Here is a 22,643-nt window from a genome sequence, read left to right on the forward strand (position 1 = left end):
AAGCTCAATATACACCTCTCTCTCTCTCTCTCTCTCTATATATATATATATATATATATGTGTGTACAGGTATATATACACATTGTGCGTGAATTGTGTATTTGTACGATGAATTCCAGAAGACAGTGTTTGACAATATAAAACTGCTCTGACTGAAGCTGTCATATCCTGCTTGGTATGATATCTGGCAGAACAGTAATATAATGTTGTACTATGCTGTACCTCACTGAATGGAGGTAATTTAACAAGGCAAAGGGTCCGTCATTGAATTACTCATCTATACAAGGACCTCTGCTATGCAGGACACCAGGATGCACAAAGCTTAATTTGCAAAGGCTGTGGCCCCAGATTACCACATTGATATCTGATGCCAAAACCCTCACTACTCTTTGGAAATCATATCTGCAGCAATGAACAGTGAGGGTTTATGAATAACAAGACCCTTGTGTACTACTCAAAGCTCTTCTGGTGGCTTTTTGTTTACAAAAAGGATTATGAATTCCTGACACAGTCTATAAACAAGGACCACTAAACATTGATACAAATATGCTACATTTTTTGTAAAGAGAGATAGGAATATTTCTAAAATTTGACACAAGCTGACTTTAATAGGGATGAGTCCCAGGGCAAGTGTACAACACTCTAAAGCATTACTAAAAGTAGTTAAGATTATCATTCCTTCCTTTAATCAAAAGCCAGTGACCTGTATGAGCATTCTTGTAGTAAACAGCCATTCACTAAAAGACGTATGTCAAAATGTGATTGGTTCTCTTCTGCTTACAGACCTTCTTAAGAGCTTTGAGACTGATCAATTTCTTGATTTAAAAAGAAGCAATCGAGTGAAAAATAATTTCTCGGTGGTCAGCAATGTCTACATGCAGAAAAGAGTCAATGACATTTTGATGTGAGTTTCTTTATTGATTGACCAAGCAGTAAAATCACAGAATTATAGAAAGACAAATAGCAGAAGAGGAACAGCTGCAAAGAGTAACATTAGATAGTTGTGAATGTTTTGTAAATGAAGGATTTATTAGTTGTTTGATAGATGATGCTTAATATGACATTTTCTAATAACAATACAAAGTACAATAGAGTCAGACATAATGGATGATTAGTGTGAGGATACTCACAGACTATATTATATGGCAGCTCATTGGTTCTGGTCAAAAGGAAGAAGAGATAATGCACGGCTCTGACAGACTGTAAGTTTTAGCGGCTATGAATTTAGCAGTAGTGAACTTGAATTAATGCAATGTGGTTTTATCTTTTTTACTTTCAGGATGAGCAAACTTTGTTCAAATCATCTGCAGTTTTAAAATATAGTTTAGAAAGGTACATTTACTTGCCAAAACTTCTTTACAACAAGATATTAACCTGCTTAGAAGGACAAATGTGTTTAATTCAGAACTACAACTGACAGCAGTACTGAGGTACACATGTATTAAAGATTTCAGGAAAATTCTAAATACAAAGCCAGCTAGATGATTTTACAATTTTAGTAAAGAAAAATTTTAAGCTTTGAGAAAACTGAAGTATATAGAAATGTTATTGTACATAAAAGTATATAAAATAATATGTATGGTAGTTGTAAATACAGCTGAGTATGTTAATATTTTTTTTTTAAAAAAGGGCAGGCAGTTATAAGATTGTTAGACAGTCCTTAAATAAAATATTCCAATGTCCAGATTTAGAATTGTAGGAATTGTTGCTTTTGTAAGCATTACCCTCAGTTTATATAATTTATTTTTAGTTAAATTGTTAGAGGTGCTCTACTTATTTGAAACTCACAAAATTCAATGAAAATCTCTTGCATGTTCCATTCTGGCCTGTGATTTCAACTTTAGGATCTAAAATCAAAGCAATAAGAATTTATTTAGATGAAGTATTTTAGCAGGCAGTTTGTGAAATAAAATCATATTTTTATTACAAATGGTACTTTTTATATGTTCTGAAATAAATACCTTGGAACTCAGAATATGTTCCGGGATAATGGATATCGTATATTTGTATATTTCTATTTTATTTTGGATGTTTAAATGATAAGAGGCTATTTAGGTTTAAGTTCTAATGCTAGGCATAATAATAAAACACCTAAAATCCAGTGCACTTCAGTATTAAAGAATGTTTTTTATTACTTGGAAAATGAACTTTATCATCAGTAAAGGGGGTAGCAATGGATGCCAGTGGCTCCATCTTATGCAAACCTGATAATGGCTCGATGTGAACTGAAGCTGTGCATGAAAGTATGTATGTGTATAAATTAGTACTATACAGATACTGCATTGATGACATTTTTAATACAGAATGAGAATGATTTAATGGTTTTTATCCAGTATATAAAATAAATTAACAATTTATTTGGGAATTTGCTTCAAACTGAACTAAAGACAAGATGTATTGTTTAGGTACAAAAAGGAAGGACAAGTTTACAAACAGATAAATGTAATTTATATATTTTTGGAAGCCACACTTTTCAAATATGTATTTGCATTGTAACATTTATACCTTATGAGTTTGCAAACAGAAAATAAAAGTAATAAAATAGCAACGTATTAGCACTTCTAGGGTTCATTTATTGGGCACAATGTTTCAAGACATTGGCTGTGATATTGCCTCTGTACATAATGCAAGTGATTTATTGCTATGATAAAGGGACAAATATTATGCTCCAATTTTGAGAAATAGGCTAAATCAAGTTTGTAGAGAAGTAGAAAAATATGAAAAATATACATTATACTTTCCTGTTCACTACAGTACCAGTGATGAATCTTTATTTAACAAGTTGTTATAGATATCTAGAAAGTTATACAGGGGAATCCAAAATTAATTACGATTCTGGTAGAAGGGGAGAAGATCCTATATTAACTAAAAAAAAAATTGCAATTTGCAGGACATATTGGAAATGATTGACATTTCATTGAATAATACCAGAGACCATAAAAATTTGTAACCTTGACTGTGATTTTTGTAAAGCTTGTTGATTTATTTACCTAAGCAATCCTGATTTATTATATGACATGGATGTAAGCATTTATCTGAAGGGATGTCATACCTGTATTTCAGTTAAAAAGTATTATATTTAGCTATTTTTTACCTGCAATTCTTTCTATATTGTAAGACTAATTGAAAATTAAAAACATATTGCATTCAATATTTTAAGAAGTTGATTTTCCATGTTATGTATTCTGTAAGGTTATAAGAGGATTTAAATCCATTAATAGAAAAGAAAGAGCCTTTCCGGTAACTAAGATTAAATGCAATGTTCCCCCACCCAATTTAAACAAAGCATTAACTAATAAGTGCATGCTACAGCTAAAGCCTGTCAAATAAAATTCATTGTTTGGTGGATTAAAGGGAGAAGTTTGCTTAATACTTGTGTGTGTGTTTGTGTGTCTGTGTGTGTGTGTGTGTGTGTGTGTGTGTGTGTGTGTGTGTGTGTGTGTGTGTGTGTGCGTGTGTTATGAGGAAGCATATTATTAAATACAAAAGTGCTAAATGTTAATGTACCCAGGTCCGTTGTGAATGCTTATCCTGTTTTATATTCATGAATCCTTGTCTGTCCCTATACCAACTTTGTACATATTTATGGTCACCCTTTCTATATTGCACCAATAGTATGGACCTGGAGCTATAAATGAGATATTAACAGAAGTTTGCATTAACTATTGGATATATGGCTATACAGTTTTATGGCTCCCTGACTATGCTAAAATCCTGAAACATAAATGAGATATAGCCCTGTGGGCTTGTACTAGGTACTGCTGTATACAATATGTGGGAAAAATGCTACCCACCATAGCTGCAATACTCAGATTCTTTTTAGCCATGCAAGAGACACCATTTCTTCTACTTACTTTTTCAGTGTAATATATATTTCTTGTAGTACCCAGTCTTTGTCATATTTTTGATTGAACATAATATACTCAAAGGGATATTAAAAACATTCCCTACATGAGGTGTGGATGTTTTGGCAGGAGCTAGAAAGGTATGTTCATCATTTTGTATAGGTAAAACTGAAATAGCCCTGAGGTAGAAAATTTATGAGCACACCATTGACATTAAGAAATAGGTGGAAACAAATGCATTATACAAACATTATTTGGAATCCAGGAACAGTCGTTTTATTTTTTGAGTTTTGGAACAAGTGGACTGTGACTCAAGGGGTGGGCAATGTGAACCTGTTTTAGAATATTGTGAACTACTTTGGTAATTGAAGTTGAATGCTAGCAGTTTCCCTGGTTTAAATCGTCAAGTCTCCATTTCCCCTGCGTTAAAATTAAGAGCAGCTAAGCTTTGAAATTCATTTTTGTGTCTCAAGAATTTATTTTTAACATCTCACCAACTTTCCTATTTTTACATATTGATGAATTATAGTTAACTAATAACATCTATGGCTTTGTGTTCAATACACATTTTATACGGATTATGAATTTTTATACTATTAAGTAGTTGTGTATGTATATATTTTGATTAGATTTAACATTATAATTTTTATTTTTAGATTTATTAAACATTTGTTACACTGGTTTGTGAAGGAAATGATGTAATACATGATCTTGAACAAAGCACCAGTTGGTTGACATTCATTGTGTGATGTAACACTTGATCTTGAATAAAGCACCAATTGGTTGACATTCATTGTGTGATGAAACACAAGATCTTGAATAAAGCACCAATTGGTTGACATTCATTGTTTTAAAAGGAGTGAGTTTTAATTGATTAATTTTTTTGTTCTGAAAAAGTCTCTGAGTACACAAAAGCATTAAGCATTATATTTGCAATACGATTTGTTTATTTCTTACACTGTGGATACTTTTTTGGGCTCACCCTTTGTTGCGGCTTGGACCTTGATCACGAGATGCTGTTTGGCTTATTTTTTTATTTTATTTATTTATTTTTTTATAACAGTCCTAATTTGGTTTTCTACTAGTTTTATTCTCAAAATTGTTTTTTTGGACTGTAACTCTATTTCTATTGAGTGGCTTCAAATTTTGGATTGGTTCCCTTGCTGCAAACTGAAAGCTGCTTCTATGAAAAAGATTGAACTGCAAGTGAAACATCAGTTTACATACATTCATTCATTCATTCTGATTATCTGCTTAACCCAATGTGGGTTACTGGGTACCACAGCATACCCTGGCACTTACTAGGTACAGGGCTGGGTCACTGTGTGCCATAGAGTACCCTGGCACTTACTAGGTACAGGGCAGGGTCACTGGATGCCACAGAGTACCCTAGCACTTACTCGGCACAAGTCAGGGTTATTGGGTGTCACAGATTACCCTGGCACTTACTAGACACAGGGCAGAGATACTCATTGTGAGCAGCATGACAGTCCATTACACAACACTCATGGACATACATGACATACATACCTATGGACTACTTACTGGACTTCAAATTCACTTGCATCATGTCTTTGGGATTTAGGAGCACTTATCAAAAACTCACACAGTGTCTCTGCAGGCTGCCTGACTAATGTGGGATATAGAATTGTTCATAAGTTTACAGCTTCAAACAGTTCATTTTCTGGAAAGGGGGATCTTCTAGTCAGTCTCATTGCAGCCATTCATCAGAGCCATGAGTGGCAGGTTGTTACATATCTGGAAGTTTTCCATGAACTGATAGTCAGCTATGGTCTGCTATGGAGTAACCTGTTCACATTCTTAGCAAATGACCCAATACCCACATTTTGTAGAAAAAAAAACACAATTCTATATTACAAACCTGGGGAATCAGACCAATATTTTCATTCCATTTAATGTCCCTAATTGAAAAGGAATTGCTTAATGCAAATAAAAACAATGCTAACTCAATATTTATTGTCCTGTTCTTTCCCAGATAGCTTTTGTTCTCTCTTTGCCTTTTGAAAGAGTTGATGATCCTGTTCCTCCACCATCACCTTTCACCTTATACAGGACCATTTGTTACTGCAACAAGGCACAGTGTTACACCTGATATTGAAATTGTTTCTTGTATTGGGAGGTGGAGTTTTACTTTTAACAGATAATTGTGTTTATTACAAAAAAGAGATGTTGGAAAAGACAAGTTGACATTTTTTTGAAAGGGAAAAGATTTTCACATTGTAATGTTTGTATTTTGTGGTATATCTAGGGTTGCCACCTTTTCAAATGGCCAAAGTGGGACATTTCAGGACAAACATCAGATTTTACAGGCCGACACATACCCACAGTCAGTACAAAGGATAGAACTTAACTTTTTTGCCTAAATAAAAGCTTATTCTTGTAGCATTTTAGCTGATTATTCCGTTTCTTATGGCATTTAGGTGTTTCAGATACAGAATAACTGTTTTATGCAACTATTACATAAAATATAGGAAATAACTTTGTCCTAAAATCTCAGGACATTTGCCATTTTTTAATTTTTTTGTCAGGACACAACTGCCCAAAGAGGGACTGTCCCTCGCAAAGTGGGACAGGTGGTAACCCTAGGTATATCCTTTTAAAGTCTAATACTGTCTGAGACATTTTCTGCTAGCATTCTTTTTTACTTATGAATTAAGATTCATTCACAGATTCATAGATTCATAGATTATTACTAGGCTAACTTTCTAAGCCAAGTTTCCCAAAAGAATAATGACGTCTTATATCCAAGTAGGACATTGAGGGCCAGACATCTATAGGCTACCTCTGTCCATGAAGCACATGGGTGCAAGGCCTAGTGTAAATTTCCTATTCCCCATTCACTGGTTTAGGTTGTGCTTAAGTTGGTTAATAGACAAATTCAGTTTCACATTGACGGGAAGTCTGTTCCATTGGAGGGACAGTCTCTGGGACACATATCTGTCTCTCAAGAATGTTCTCTTTAAGTCACAAACAAAGCTCCAGTCCTTAGACGTTGTATTTCTTGCACTGTTTGACTTAACAAATATGTAGGAGATTCATCAGTTTGCGGTTTGCAGATGCCTTGTAAGTCAGGCATAGATCACCCCTCAGCAATCTGTAGGTGACTGAGTAGCGGGAAAGGGCTTTAAGGTGCTCTACATAAGGCAGGTGTGTTACGCCTTGTATTCTTTTTGTAAGGAACCTCTGAAGTCACTCCAGTTGCTGCATATGCCTGGTCAGTTACATACCGAAGGACGCACTGTACTCTATATTGGTCTGATAATGACAGAGTACAGTGGAATAAAGACCTATTTGGACCTAGATGCCATGCCCTTTCTTATAAGTTGTACAACATAAAAGGATTTTCTCACCACTGTGGCCAGATGTGGTCAAAGGTAAGACTACTGTCTTTGTATGCACCTGGATCTCTGACCACTGGATTGATTCTTGGGGTATATTATCAACATGGTAATTAGCAAGTATGGCTGACTTTCCAAAGGTTACAATTATGCATTTCTTAACACTGAGTTTAAGACCATGGCTTTGACACCATTTGCTAGTCCAAGATGAGCGGGACCATTACTGAGCCCTGGGAGACTCAGCTAGTGACTGGCCTCTTGGTGGATGCAGAGTCATTGATTTTAACCTCCTCGACTCTATCAGTGAGCCAAATGGCTATCCAGTGGGTGATAAAAGGGCTTATACCTAATTTAGTGAGCTTGTCTATGATGCCTGAGTGGGGTATTGTATCAAAAGCCTTGGCCAGGTCGAGGTGTGTGCACATTCTTGCCCTCATCCATTGCTTTGGAGACCCTCTCAAAGAAGTCCACCAGATTTAATAGGCATGACCTTCCTTTAACAAAGGCAAACTGTGATGGGTCCAGCATTTGCAGGTTACCTATATCTTCATTTATCATGTCCATGATGATTCCTTTTATGACCATGCATATGAGGCTGGTCAGGCTTATGGGCCTATAGTTACCTAGATCAGTGGTTGGACCTCCTTTGTGCAGGGGAATGTCTGTAGAAATCTTTTATTCCTTGGGTACAAAACCTCACTGTAGGGTCCATTTAAGAAGTGATTAAAGTGGACCAGAGGGGTCATGTTTTATGCTATTAAGTGCATCCTGGGGTGTTACTGTGGCTCATCGATTCTGTGTTTTTGGCCTTGGAAAGATCACTGAAGACCTGATCCAAATTAATGATGGTGGGGGGATTTGTGGCCTGTGGTATTTAATTTGAACTATTGGGGTGGAGTGGAGGGAGAAATTTGAGCTGAACCTGTCAGCCAAAAGGTTGGCAATGATCTCCAGTTCAGTGTGTGTGATGCCACTTTCGATAAGTTCTGCGTATTGTTGTGTACTTCCCTTGAGGTTATGGAGATAATTTGTCCTTTGCCTGAGAAGCTATTTTTCCTTCAAATTCAGCCTCTGAAGTATTAATTAACCCTCTTAGCTGCCTGTTCAAATTGGTCAGGGTTTTTTTAGTATGTTGGGCTTTGTTCCTCTTATGTTGGGCCAATATTTTTTCTTTTGTTGAATAACTGATTGATAGTATGATTCCACCATGGCTTGTGTTTTGAGTTTGTCTTTTTCTTAATACAAGTGGGCACAGCTTACTCTATACAGCTATCAATATAGTTGTACAGGGATTTTGTAAATAGCTCATATGCTATGGTGTTGACTAGGTTTCAGGTTGCTTGGAATTTAGCCAAGGTGCCACTTATTAGACAGATGTTAGCTTTAGAATAGTTCCTAAAAGTTTTTGGTTTTTCTGGGTCCCCAGATTTAATTTTTAATTCAAGCAATACTGCCTTATGTTTAGATCTGATGAGTGAAGATATTACATTGGGTGAGGAGCATTGCTCCCCCATGTTTGCAAGTAAAATGTCAAGGATGTTTATACACCTGGTAGGAGACTGGACCAAATGCTCCAGCATGTTGGTATTAATAAAGAGTAGGAATCAATGGGCTTGTGCAGTGCAAGTGGTATAGGATTCCCACTCTATAGAGGGGCAGCTGAGATCCTCATGAAGATTACATTGGGTTGAACATTATGGGACTCTAATACATTGAGACAGGTAGTATGGGTTTCCTGAGACATGGAGGAGGACCTATAGGTTGGAAGGATATGCTACAAGGCCCTGTTTATGGTGAGTTGCACATGTATGAGTTCCATTGGGTCATACACTTTAACAAGTCTGGATGTGAAGTTGTTTTAATATAGACAGAGACTACTCTGCCTGCTGTTTCCTCCTGTGCAGTTCTGGTCTAAGGGTGTAATAGGCATTATAACCTAGCACTGCTGGGGTTCTCCCCAAGACTTTAAACCATGTTTTGGTTACTACACATATGTCTACATTCTCCAGTTAGAAAAAGGCTTGCAGGGAGTGGGGTTTCTAGTTAAAACGTCTAGGATTGTGCAGTAACACCTTCAGATATTCCTTTGTAGGTTCATTTAAGTCAGGAGGTTTATCAGAATGGCATTGCTAAAGAAGCAGCCTTGCTAGCATGCCTTCTTTGAGATCATTCATTAGTTTCCAGACTCATAGTAAAGACATTTCTTGTAGGAATATCATATCTGAAGCTTCAAAAATTTGTGTTTCCAAATTAGAACATTAAATGTATCATAAGAACCTTGACAAAAATTATGCTGAGCTAGTTGAATTGGTCTCACTGAAATTTGTCTCTTTGAAGACAAGCTTATCTATTACCATCATATTATAAATGTGATATTGTGACAGGTCTGTATGTCATTAGAGCCTTATATTGTCTTTCATTAAGATTATGCAGCCAATGGTACCAGACTGTCTTGTTTGTTTGAAAAAAATCAGCTTCCCCCTTCTCTTTTCATCCACACAATGTGGGTGAATGCAATGTGCATAAGACGGATCTTGGAAGCCAGTGTTTATCTGAATCACAAAAATAAAATATCAGATCAACTTTCTGATTCCTTTATAATAAATATTTTAAGTATCATAGTGGATAAATAAACCACTTCTAAGTAGAAGTCTGGTTACATTTGCATTTGCTTTTGTTGTGGCTCTTTAGGCAAGCATAGACAGAGCTCTACCACAGTCCATTTTTCAAGGATAGTAGCTGCATCAATGTTTTTTCAAAGGTGTGGTTTATATTGCTGTTTTCAAATAGCAGGCATGATCTGCTATCTTGTCTTTTACAAATTATTACTACTCCATAGTGTTTCAAGGCCATGCATTGTTTCATTGTGGTAGTAGTCCAAATGATGTTAGCTGGAACCTCTACACAATATCTGGATTGATAGTTTGGCATTTCAATGAAACAGGTTACTGTAAAGACAGAACAACTGAAATACTGTAGTACAATTATGTGAGGTACTTCCCATATTATGGATGATTGAAGGTTTCTACATAAGACCTTCCCACCATCCTCCAATTATCCTTACAAGCATCTCTCACCATCTGGGTATCTAGCTTTGTAAGCCCTGGTTGCTCTATTTTGTCTTGTCTTAGTGCTATGTCAGTGTAAGACAGTATTTGATGGCTGTTATTTCTTGTTTACCTTGTTTTTCATATGTTTGAGTGAAACAGTATTTGAAGTTTACTCATTCTTGTTTAGGGAGTAAATTAGCCTGTTACAGTGCAAAAGCTCTCTATGGCAGGAAATCAACATGTGATAGCTGAGTTAGGTATATGGTGGCTTCAGTATTTACATTTCTGCTTTACCTCTAGCCTGTCAGCACAGAATGGTGATTTAGTCTTCTGCCGCAAGCAGTCTTAATGACAAGAGACAAAGCCTGATGGTTATATTACCTGGCAGGGATAATACCATGATCAAGAAGGTGGTTTCCCCAGGGTGAGGCTCTTCCATTACACATTTTCATTGGGTTGACCCCTGTGACTTCCTCAAATGTTGGAAACAACTTTATTTTTTTTGGTTGGGGACTGGTGTAATGGCTAAGGACAAGATACAGGGTTTGATTCTCATCACTGGAAATTGGTTAGGTGTAAAATGGTCCACGAGGGCAGCTAATCTAGAACTTTCCTATGAACCTGTTTGGATGCACTTCTGGGTGAATGTCAGTAAAGTCTGGTATATAACACCTTGGCACTGTGGTAATCTCTTCTGACAAAAAAACAAATTGCCCTGTACATAACTGACAGGGTGTACAGGGTGGTCTCCAGCAACTTTTCACTATGGTACCTGTTCCTAGAGGGTGGTATCTAATTTCTGTCATTCAAGAGAAACATATAGGCATAGTGTATCTGAATGGTTTATAAATGTTAATGAAGTCAGGAAGGATTGAGTTGCTCATGCATACAATAACTGCAATGAAGTCTAGCCTTCTGGACTACAATTTACTGATTAAAAGCTTGATTCAGCACTGTGGCACCAGGTTACTGCCAAGACGGACATTTCATTTATCTTAATTATAGTCACAAGACCATATAACTGTACTTTATAGAAATTGTATAAGTAACAACAAAAAAGAAATATGCAATGATCCTACCATCATGTATATCTTCTGTATAATATTTTATGTTTCTACATTTCATAAACCCAAACAAACATTTCTGCACGTCACAGTCTTTTGTGTTCTTTTTTTCACTCTTTGCTCCTTCTGTTGTTGATCATCATCCCCTTTATCATCATCTCTAAAAGTGAATGCTCCCATAGGGCAGCCCAACTAACTCTGTACCAATCAAATGAACCCTTGCCCATTGGCTTGCTCTGTTTGTCCACGTCCCAATCACAGAGTGTGATTTGTAATGAAATTCTTCTTAGGCCATATTACTTTGAAGCTTACCACTAACTCGATTGTTAACAAATTGTATGTTACTCTTCCACACCCACAATGTACCTCATGACTATTACTAATATATTCAGAAATATATAAATACTGACTTACAATGTTGCATTTGTGTTACTGAATAGCTCTCATCTACCTAATAAAAGCACAATTGGTTCTGATCTCTGTCTGGTTTATTTGGAGAAATTTAGTTAGAGAAATACTAATTTTACTGGGTGTACGCTTAGCTCATTTTCATACCAAACTTAGCAAGGATTGCTTGTGTGGTCTGTATATTTGGACTTCATCTTTCCTCTCTGATCTTGCTAATTCATTTTTGAGTACTGAAACCAGCCTGGGGGACAGTATTTCTTTTGAGCTGTTGTTTGGTAACTTTGTTAACAAGGGCTCGTCTAGGTAGCATTTTTGCGTTTTGTGCCTCTTAACTTGTATTTCAAAGCTGGTAAAGCACTAAGCACTGAAAAAAAGAGTTCAGACAGAAACTAAGTGCTCCATTGCAGAACTTACAGTTTTAAAAGCTGTTAGACACCTTATTCTGACAGACTTTCTATTTGCAAGTGTGGAAAACTGAAGTTCTGTCAGCTTTCAAAAGTTGTTTTTTTTTTCTCTCTGCTGCTGCTTTTAATTTCTGGCTGGCACTCTCTTCTGTTAGTTTCTTGCATGACACCCAATCTTGACAGTGTTCAGATGTGATTAACAAGCTTTTGCAAACACCTTAAGCACTGTTAAGATCAGGTCTCGCACTGCAACTGTGCTTAATAAGTTATTATACCATGATCCCCCCAAAACGTGCACGCTGATTGGCCAGCGTGCCCGTTGTAAATCGAGTTATACTAATGGAAAAAGGTCCGGTCGCCCGGACTTTTTTCCATTAGTATAACTCGCTTTTAAACACTGTCTCGCTATGTTAAATGGGTTTAACATAGCGAGACAGCTTTAAAATAAGCAACGGAGATCTCCGTTGCTTATTTTAAAGCTGTCTCGCCATGTTAAACCCATTTAACATAGCGAGCAGTGTTAAAGCAACGGAGAAAGCAAGATCTCCGTTGCTTTTTGATCTCGCTATGTTAAATGAGTTTAACATGGCGAGACAGTTTAAAATAAGCAACGGAGATGTCCGTTGCTTATTTTAAAACTGTCTCGCTATGTTAAACTCATTTAACATAGCGAGACACTAAAAAAAAAGCAACGGAGATCTTGCTTTCTCCGTTGCTTTTGCCCACAGATCTGATGTACTGCGCAGGCGCAGTACATCAGAACTGCCGCGGATGCCAGACATCTGCGGAAGGGCAGTAAACAGGCATTATACTATGCCATTATTTAAGAAAAGTAACAGTTTCTTTTCTTAAATAATGTCATGGTATAATAGCAATAACCCACTTCTGGGTGTGGGTAATGCTAAATTTACCCACGGTTGGCTTTGTTTGGTCCCTCGGGCTTCGCCCTCAGGACCAAACCACGCCAACCGTGGGTAAATTTAGCATTACCCACACCCAGGCGTGGGTTATTGCTATAATATTTTTTTCTAATTTTAGAAACAAAGAGAAACCGGGATTTTGGATGCAGATCCTTAAGGAGAAGAACAATAACCATACAGAATATTACATATCACATTACATACAGAGAGACTGAAACAAAGTTAAGAAAAGCTCCTAATTGGAAAACCCCAGGCCCAGAGATAGTACCTAACTTCTGGTTAAAAGTATTAACATCTTAACATGAAGATTTAACCGTGAGTAAGAACTACTTATATGTGCACCCCGGACAGACACCAGGCTGGCTACAAACAGGAAAAACAATACTCCTCCTTAAAAGTGAACCTGCAAACTATCCTAAAAACTATAGACCACTAACTTGCCTGCAACATGTAAACTATAGACTGGAATTGATGCTGACAGATGTTATAGTCATTTAGAAGAAAACTCAATCATAACAATAGAACAAAGTGGTAATAAAAGAAAGTCATAAGGAAAAAAGGATCATCTGATGTTAAATAAAGTCATAATGGAGAACTATAAAAAGTGGAAGAAGCTAAGTATGCCATATATAGACTACAAAAAAAATGACAATATCCCACATTCATGGATAAAAGAGTGCTTAAAATGTATAAGATACACCCTCCAATGATCGATTACATTACAGCAACCATGAAACAGTGGCAAACCACTCTGCAGTTAAACCATGATAAAGGACAAAATGTTATTCCAGGGATAAGGATTCAAAGGGGGATATTCCAGGCTGACTCTATCATCACTGCTCTTTTACCTTGCCCTTAACCCATTAAGCTGTCTACTTAACAGAGTAGGTCATGGCCACAATCTTTCTCCCAGGAAACAACAAAGTGTAAAGACTTCTCATCTTCTTTTTGTAGATGATTTAAAACTATAGTTCATCAGATGAGGAACTGAAAGCATGACTGCAAATGGATAAAATGTTTTCAGATGATAAAAGAATGTCATTTGATCTTGATAAATGAGCAAAGGCAACCTTTACAGCATGCTATGGTGTTGACTAGGTTTCAGGGTGCTTGGAATTTAGCCAAGGTGTCACTTATTAGACAGATGTTAGCTTTAGAATAGTTCCTAAAAGTTTTTGGTTTTGCTGGGTCCCCAGATTTAATTTTTAATTCAAGCAATACTGCCTTATGCTAGGAATGTGATATAAAAGAACTTGAGCAAGAGGGAGTGTATAAATATTTGGGAATTGATGAAGGATCAACAATAAAACATGAACAAATGCGAATAAAACCTAGTAAGGAATATTTTAGAAGACTTAAATTAATACTAAAAACAGCATTGACAACTAGGAATAAAGTCTAAGCTATAAACCAATTTGCTCTTCCTGTCCTAACTTACAGTTTTGGAGTGATTGATTGGCCTCAAAAGGTGATGGATAGTCTGGACAGGAAAACAAGAAGGATGCTTCATATTCATCAAATGATTTATAAAAATCAGTGCATACCAAGTCTATATATTCCCCATTCTGAAGGAGGTATGGGCCTCCTTGAAATTGATTACATGTCTAGATCTGCAATAGTGGGACTGCATAAGCATCTGCTTACCTCACAAGACTCAAATGTAGTGAAAGTATTGAAATATGAGGAGAGTAAGTCTAAGATGACTTCGCTGCTTAGTTTAGCAGAAGCATATCGATGTCAAGCAGGAATGGAAAATAAACCAGAAGTAGATAAAAATCAGGCAGGAACTGAATGTGTCAAAAAACAAAAGAAAGAATATAGACTGAAGGATCAGGTGAGAAGCCAAGAAATGTGGAAAATGCATAAATATAGTTGCAAGTATAGATAGCTCTTGGAATAACCTCATATTGATCAGGACTGAATGCAGGAATGGCTAAGGAGCGGTGATTTTAAAGCAAAAGATGAAAGGTTAATATTGGCGGCCCAAGATAGTGGACTATGTACACATTGGTTTACAAAGTCCATTGAACATGTGGGAGAAACAGACAAATGCATGCTTTGTAAAACAGAACTGGAAACAGTTGCACATCTTCTTGCTGGTTGTGATATAATAATGGCAGAAGGACTGTATACTGAAAGGCATAATAATGTGACAAGACTGTTGCACTGGAGATTGTGCAAACATTATAATACTGAAAAGCACTGGAAACATTAGCCACAAACTATCATTGAAAATGATGACGTTTATATCACATGGGATCATTCATTACCAACAGTTCAAAAAAATAGATTCAAGAAAACCAGATATAGAAATCCATGAAAAGAAGACAAAAGCAGCATTAATTATTGAAATTGCTACACCCAGTGACTACAGTGTCTTACTTACAGACAAAAAGTCATAAAATACCAGGATTTTCAGGCAGAAACAAGGGCAATGTGGAAGAAAGATACACAGACAGTTCCAGTAGTAGTAGGAGCAACGGATCTTATAAAAAAGAATTTAGAACTGTACTTAGATACATTACCAATGCATGTAAATCCGTATGGATTGCAGAAGGAGTCATTACTGGGCACATTGTGGGTGCTCCAAAGAGGACTTCTAGCTAACATCAAAGATTGAAACAATACTAATTTCATGAACTTTAATCATACTTTGACTTAGGAATGAGGTCCATTCCTGTCATGGTATTAGAAATCCAAAAGACATGGAGAAATTAAAAAAGAAAGAAATATTATATTCATAAAGTAGCAGAAAGTATTGTAAGAACTAAGCCAACACAAAAGTGGAGAAAGGAGATTCTGCTGATAGGGGTGACTGCAATTAGGGATATAGATAATAGTTATAGTTGGCCCATGGAAAGGAAACAGTATGTAGCATGCTAATACATCAGCTATGTGTGAAGTATATATAATGTATATTGTTTGTTCGAGATCTTGGCCAACTAAGGCTATTCGATAGGTTTAAATTCACTGATGTGCATGTTCGCTAAAATGGACATTCAATGTTTTATTGTTGATGAACAGCCATTTGCAGAACATACTCTTCAGTGCAAAAACATAGACCCGAGTTCTATTAGAGTGACTTAGGTACCTGAAGGGGCTGGTAAGGGAAGGAGAGGAAGGATGAGGCTGTGGCCCCTCTTTGGAGAGAGAGATATGAGGATGATGTGCAGATGTAAGTGAAGCCAATTCTGATAACCTGGTTGAGACTGGAATATTGGAATTGTAGCTGGATTAAGATTTTGGTGAATCTGAGGACAGTCTTGCTGTAGAAGCTAATATCATGCCTTATTACAGGTGGACATATATCAGCACACGGGGGATAGGCCGAAACTCTAATCTGCAAACCTCACTTCTGTGAGCAGCTATGGTCGCTCCTTGGACCCCCACCCTTCTCACATCTCACTTGGTTTGTCACACTGTTGTATTAAGGATGAGGATATGAGGTATTATGGGGAAATGAGAGAACACCGTACCGTGCACAGGAAAGCACCTCTAACCCCCAAGTCACAAAATGGTGCCTGTAGATGCAAAGAAAAAAAAACGGAAAACAAGAAGAAGTACTGAAGTTAGAGCATTGGTTCTTACCTAATCGGTGAAGGTAAAGTACATAGGCAATACAATATTATCCTATTCCTTTCAAAAGTGGTTAATAGTGAATGTTTTATTTTGAAGTTTCTTTTCTTTTACAGATTCTTGATATTTCGGTACATTTGAAAGACCAAATGTTTAAGTTTATAGTGTGCACAAGAAAATCTTTGAAAAATGTAATAGCTACTATAAAGATAAAGCATAGGCTGCCAAAGTCTGAAATATTTGATACAGGCTTTTGTAATGATAAGGAGAATATCTGGAAAGAAAAAAATGGAGAAGTAGCCGAGTGAAAGCAAAGACAGTGTGCAATAGGAGTGAGGACCCTAGGAAGAACTGCGTGATCTAATCATAACATAAAGGGGAGGTGGAAATATGATGCAGTGTAAACCCACGGCTGGGTCTAGAAGAAAAATATACATTTTTAAATATGAGCTAAATTATGAGTAAGGATTTAATTTGGCTACACTGAAATGCAAATAGATTAGCAATTCTAGAGTAACAATTCTAGTTAGCGATCTCAACCTGGCCTGTGACATTAGTAAAACTTGTGCAAGAAACAGATATGTCTCCCAGAGATTGCTGCTCTTCTGTAATAAGCTCCCATTTCACATGATGCAGAGCTCCTCAATGACCCTATTTAAGCACAACCTTGACAATTGGATGGGAAACTACAAGTTCACCCCAGGGGTAGCACCTATGATCCTCATGGACAGGGGCACTTGGTGCTGATCATAGTATCACTCTGCAAACAATGGCCATCTAACTATGGTCAACTTAAATGCTCCTGTTTTTTCCATGGTTAGACTTGTAAAAACAAAAACAAAACAAATCAGAGCCAGCATAAAGTGTGGTTTAGCATTGTTTAAGGCACAAAAAAGTGTAACAACATGGGTGAAGGGAAAAAATATATATCCCAACCCCCCAAACCAAACTGGTTTCAGCTTAATAGCCTTCTTCAATGGAAGAGAAATAAAAATGAGTGATACAGGCCATATTAGGAGCCTGATATGAAATAATGATATAATAAGTTAAATTAAGTCAGTGATAATAGGATAATAACAGGATTTACTAGGAGACTACAGCAAGGCTATAAATGAGTATGGAGAAATTGGATAGGGAAAACATAAGAAAACTAGATAGAATTTTTCATAGAAAATGAATTTAACAAGAGGGGTGTTAAAAGATCTGTACTCTGAACCCCCCCCCCCCCAAAATACAGAAAATGTTAGCTATGTGACTAGGGAAACAAAAAGTAGAAAAGCTATTATCAAAATTAAAAACAGGAGAAGTTTAAAGGGGAACTACAGATCAATGAGTTAAATTTGAGTGTTTGGTGGCATATTATAAATCCATATGCACTAGGAAAATAAGAAGGTAGGATATGAGGGACAGTTTCAAAGTTATTTAGATATGATTCCCTTGTTTCAGGTACCCGATGAATAGGCAGCTATGTTACTGAAATAAGAACTGGAGAGATGTAATGAATTATTAAAAACAACAAGATAATCCTCAGGAAGGGATGCTTATTGAATTTTTTGGTCCACATGAGCAAAAACTTACCAGATCTATTGAGAAGAGACAGGTTGAAATTGAGAATAAATTTGACAGTGAATTTTATTTGACCAAGTTAGACTCTCTGTGTTGTGCTGTTATTGCATATGATAACAAGCTACAGCAAGTGAAAACTTCTAAGTTACACAGAGACTATACAGATTTTCATAAATGTAACATATTTGTGTGGTCAAATTTTCACCTGGGGCAAGAAAGGAATATCAAAGGGAACTTTTAAATGATATCAGAGGGACACCTCTGATTTACTACAGGATGCACAATGGATTTCAGACTCTGGGGAAACCATTATTTCCAGTAACACCATTGTATAGGTTGTCTCTCATTCATCTGAAGTAGATAAATCTGGTGATTCTGCTTTAGTACTGAGCGTATTGATGCCTTATGTTCTAATACACATACTGGAGACTCTGCTCCTAAAGACATTTCGACTCTTGGGGCTAGACCAAAGATCTCTATCGTCTGACCGTTTTTTCCACAACTTCCCGTACCGGTCAAGAAGAAATCAACAGAATGGGCTGTACACTCCAACAGTTGGGGGGGGGGGGCACAGCAAGATGTCTTTTTGACTGTTGTCTCTGAAAATACTGTTTATAACATCTCTACTTTTAATTTGACTTCTGTAAATGTATGGCTGTTGAGCAGGGGTTTGAACTTTGTACCAGCAGTGCCATATAGATTAAGTGATATTGTTCTAAATTTGAGGTTATTTGGTAGGAATATTTTATTATAACAAATGTTTGGTAATAGCATTACCCTTCCTCACTTAGAACTGAAAAAAACAAGTACTTTTGTACCACCGATTCACCATGTCACTGACACTTTTATAAAGGCATGTGAGGATGACTTTATGATGTATTTTAATTCAGGACAGAGAAGTACGTTTTATAATCTATCTCAAGATGAAAAGAATGCTTTGCAAACATTGTCTATGAATAAAGATATTACAATCAAACCTGCTGACAAGGGTGATCGTTGTCATGGACACTGTATTTTTTAGATAAAGTAAAGGCTATGTTAGATGTAACTGATACTTATGCAAAGACAGAGCTGAAGAAGGTTAATGAAATCATTATCAGTGTTAAAGCTAGTTACTATATTTTACCAGCTAGCCTTTTTCCTTCTACAGTTAGTTATACTGAATTCAAGCTTTGTGGGTTGTTAACTGAAGAGATTTTTAATTTTGTGTGGGTTGAACATCTGATGATAGCTATTTTTAATGCCCTTCCCAAAATACATAAATATGAGTTAGATCCGTCTTTATGCCCCATTGTATCTGGGAGGGGCTGGATTACTGAATTGAGTTCTATGTGGGTAGAATCCAAACATAGAGTAGATGTAGCATCAGTACATAGAATTTTAAGAGATACAGCACATTTTTTAAACATGCTGCAGAAATTACATCCGCACATCCTTTACATGGTAATGTTATTTTTGTCACCTTGGATGTAAAGAACTTATTTACAGTCATCCCAAATGTTTATGGGTTGACCGCCATTGAACTCGTTCTCAGGACTCAGAGTTTGTATGATAGTAGGACCATTACACAGATTGTTTTGTTGTTAAAAGTTATTCTTGAGAACATGTTCATGTTTGATGAACAGTTTTATTAGCAATGCTGTGGTGTTGTGATGGGCACACCCTGTGCCAAATCATATGCGAATCTTGTCCTTGCGGATTGGGAGGAACGGAATTTATTTAACATAGAACACCGTTGGCAAAATTATTTACATTCTTACTCCCGTTTTGTGGATGACATATTTTTCTTGTGGTTAGGTAGCAGTGATGAACTTAACGATTTTTTTTTAATTATTTGGAATCTACCACAGATTTTTTCAGGTTCAGTTTGAATCATCCTAAAATTGTTATTGATTTTTTGGATGTTAGACTCACTTTTGATTCTCCCAGTACTATCAGTACTTCCATTTATAGGAAATTGTGCTGGAGGAATAGCATGCTGAGGCAAGACAGCATGCATCCGTGGCACATATTTAAGAATATTGTTAAAGGCCAAACACTTAGAGGGTCTAGGCTGTGTACTAGTGATACTGTTTTTGCTAATGAAACTGCCCTATTGAAGTCCCAGTTTACTGATAGAGGATACCGGAGAGGGGAAGTTGACTCTATTATTAATGACAGCAAGACTTATAGAAATACTACAGAAGCTCCTTGGTATTCAAGAAAAGGTGTTGTTAATATGAATACCAATGCTGATGCTAAAAAGTAACAAATAAACTGAGAATATGTATGAAGTGCAGCAGTGATTCTAAAGGTATATGTAATATTATAAGGGACAATTGGAAAATATTGTTGGTGGATGACACTATTGGTACTATTGTTGGAAAAGCACCTTCATTCACCTTTAGAAGAAATAGAAATTTATAGCAATTACTTTGTCATAATAGGAATATCGGTAGTAAGATTATTACATCTAAAAGAATTGGTACTTTTCAATGCAGACGCTGTATTAAACAGCAAAGTTTTATTCATCCTGTTACACAAGTTAGGTATATACCTAAATTGTATGCTAATTGTTCCACGAAGAATATAATATATTTGGTGATGTGCTGTGTCTGCAGCACATTTTATGTGGGCAAAACTAACTGCAAATTTAAGCAGAGGATTTTACAACATTTGTCAGCTATTCGTCTCTGCAATGAAAAGAATGCTCTGCATCAACGTGTCAGAGATAGGGCTGGTCACTTTTTTTAAGTTTATGGCATTACAAGTAGTTAATGAAAGTTTGAGAGGGGGATACTTGACATGTACTGAAACTTTAGAAGTACATTGGATAGTGGAATTGCAGACTGATATAAGCCCTGGACTTAATGATGTAGTGCCGATCACACAAATTTTAAGAGGGCAGCGCCCTTTCATTCATTCCTAATTGAATTGTTTTAATTGAATTGTTGTGATTGGTGTCTAAGAGAGTCATTAATTGGTTCATGTTGTTTAAAACAGTGATGCATTTTAGAATTATTTGTCTGATGAAGGGATTCTCCCGAAAGCACCACTTTTTACCATTGTGATTACCGTTGCATTTTCATTTTATTAAATATGTATTTTCAGTCTGGTGGTCCGAGTGTTTATCTTCGTGCAATTTTATTTCATCCACTGGGACCTTTGGAGCTTCTCAGCTGTCTTTGCTATGTCTTTAAGATGGATAAGTTGGAGAACAAAATAGACAATAGAAAACCACTGGACTTACTTAATGAGGTAATTAAAAAACATTCTGAACAAATTCTGAACAAATTTTGTCTATTGAAGAAGTAGTATATGACATAGATGGTAGGTTGACTGAATGAGAAAATCATAATGAATTTTTACTTAAACAGAATGCTAAACTCTTAGAAAAATTGAAAGATCTAGAAAGTAGATCAAGGATGAACAACATAAGAATTTATAGGGTACTAGTAAAGGAAGAGGGCAGTGACATGGTATAATTTTTAAACAACTGGATACCAAAAGCATTAAATGTGCCTGAATTTTTTTCATTTGGAATTGAAAGAGAGCACACCTGTCTTTGAATAACTCTTCCTCTCTTAGATCTATCATAGTTAGAGTTTTGTCCACTCAGGACAAAGACTTAGTATTAAAATCTGCATGGGAAAATTCACCTGTCAAAATAAATGGAAAGATTGTTAATTTCGATAATGATAATAGTCATCTCTAAAAGAAAAGAGAGTGTGCCCTTAATAAAATCTCTCAAAAAGTCCAACATAAAAACACAAGTACTGTTTCTGGCTAGAATAAAAATACATCTGATTGATGGAGCAAAGATCTTTAATACTCTACAGGAAGCTATGGACTACAGTCAAAAGAAAAATATATTAACTGATATCGAGGAAATGGAATGGTCTACACAAAATCTGAAGAGACAGGCAACATAAAATGGTTGGTCTGTCAAAGAAGGAGTCAGCAAAAAGCTGAAAGATAAATGAATGTGACTTATAAATCTAAACTTTATGGTCATTAAATAGTTTGTTCTTCAGTTTTTTTTTCACTGTTGGGTGACACCATCAAGGTTAATGTTACTATTTCTCCTCTTCTCCTTTTTATTTCCTCTTTTGATCAGTTCTTTTATACTGGCTTAAAGGTTCTTTTTAAAAGAAACATTATTCATTTCAAGAATGCTGCTCTCTGTAGTTCTAACATATAAATTCTGGAAAGTGGTAAACATTTAAGCTAACACAATAACAGATTATGCACTAGTATGAGTTCTCTGAGGAATATGAGGGCTAGATTTGATGTTTTTGTTGTTGTTTTCTGACTGTCTTTCACTTAGGAAGTTGTGGGAGACCATAGTTCAGCGATAGGTGGAGCAAGAGTATGAGGCTGATATCTAGACATTATGAAATAGCCTGTGTATCTGAAAGCTAGTCAGAATTGAACTGTACCATTAACTACCAACAGCTTTAAAGCTCCTATAC

General features: G+C 36.2%; 1 protein-coding gene and 1 pseudogene across 1 annotated transcript in view; one reads left to right on the plus strand and one right to left on the minus strand.

The window, feature by feature from the left end:
* Positions 1–22,643, minus strand: part of LOC122793530 (bifunctional heparan sulfate N-deacetylase/N-sulfotransferase 3-like) — a 1,344,847-nt gene that overhangs the window by 1,138,222 nt on the left and 183,982 nt on the right. The window lies entirely within an intron of this gene.
* On the plus strand, positions 10,629–10,770 carry LOC122793800 (annotated as a pseudogene).

Source organism: Protopterus annectens, chromosome 2.part0 (assembly GCF_019279795.1).
Source record: "Protopterus annectens isolate FY-2018-M chromosome 2.part0, PAN1.0, whole genome shotgun sequence".
In the NCBI taxonomy this organism is placed as follows: Eukaryota; Metazoa; Chordata; order Ceratodontiformes; family Protopteridae; genus Protopterus; species Protopterus annectens.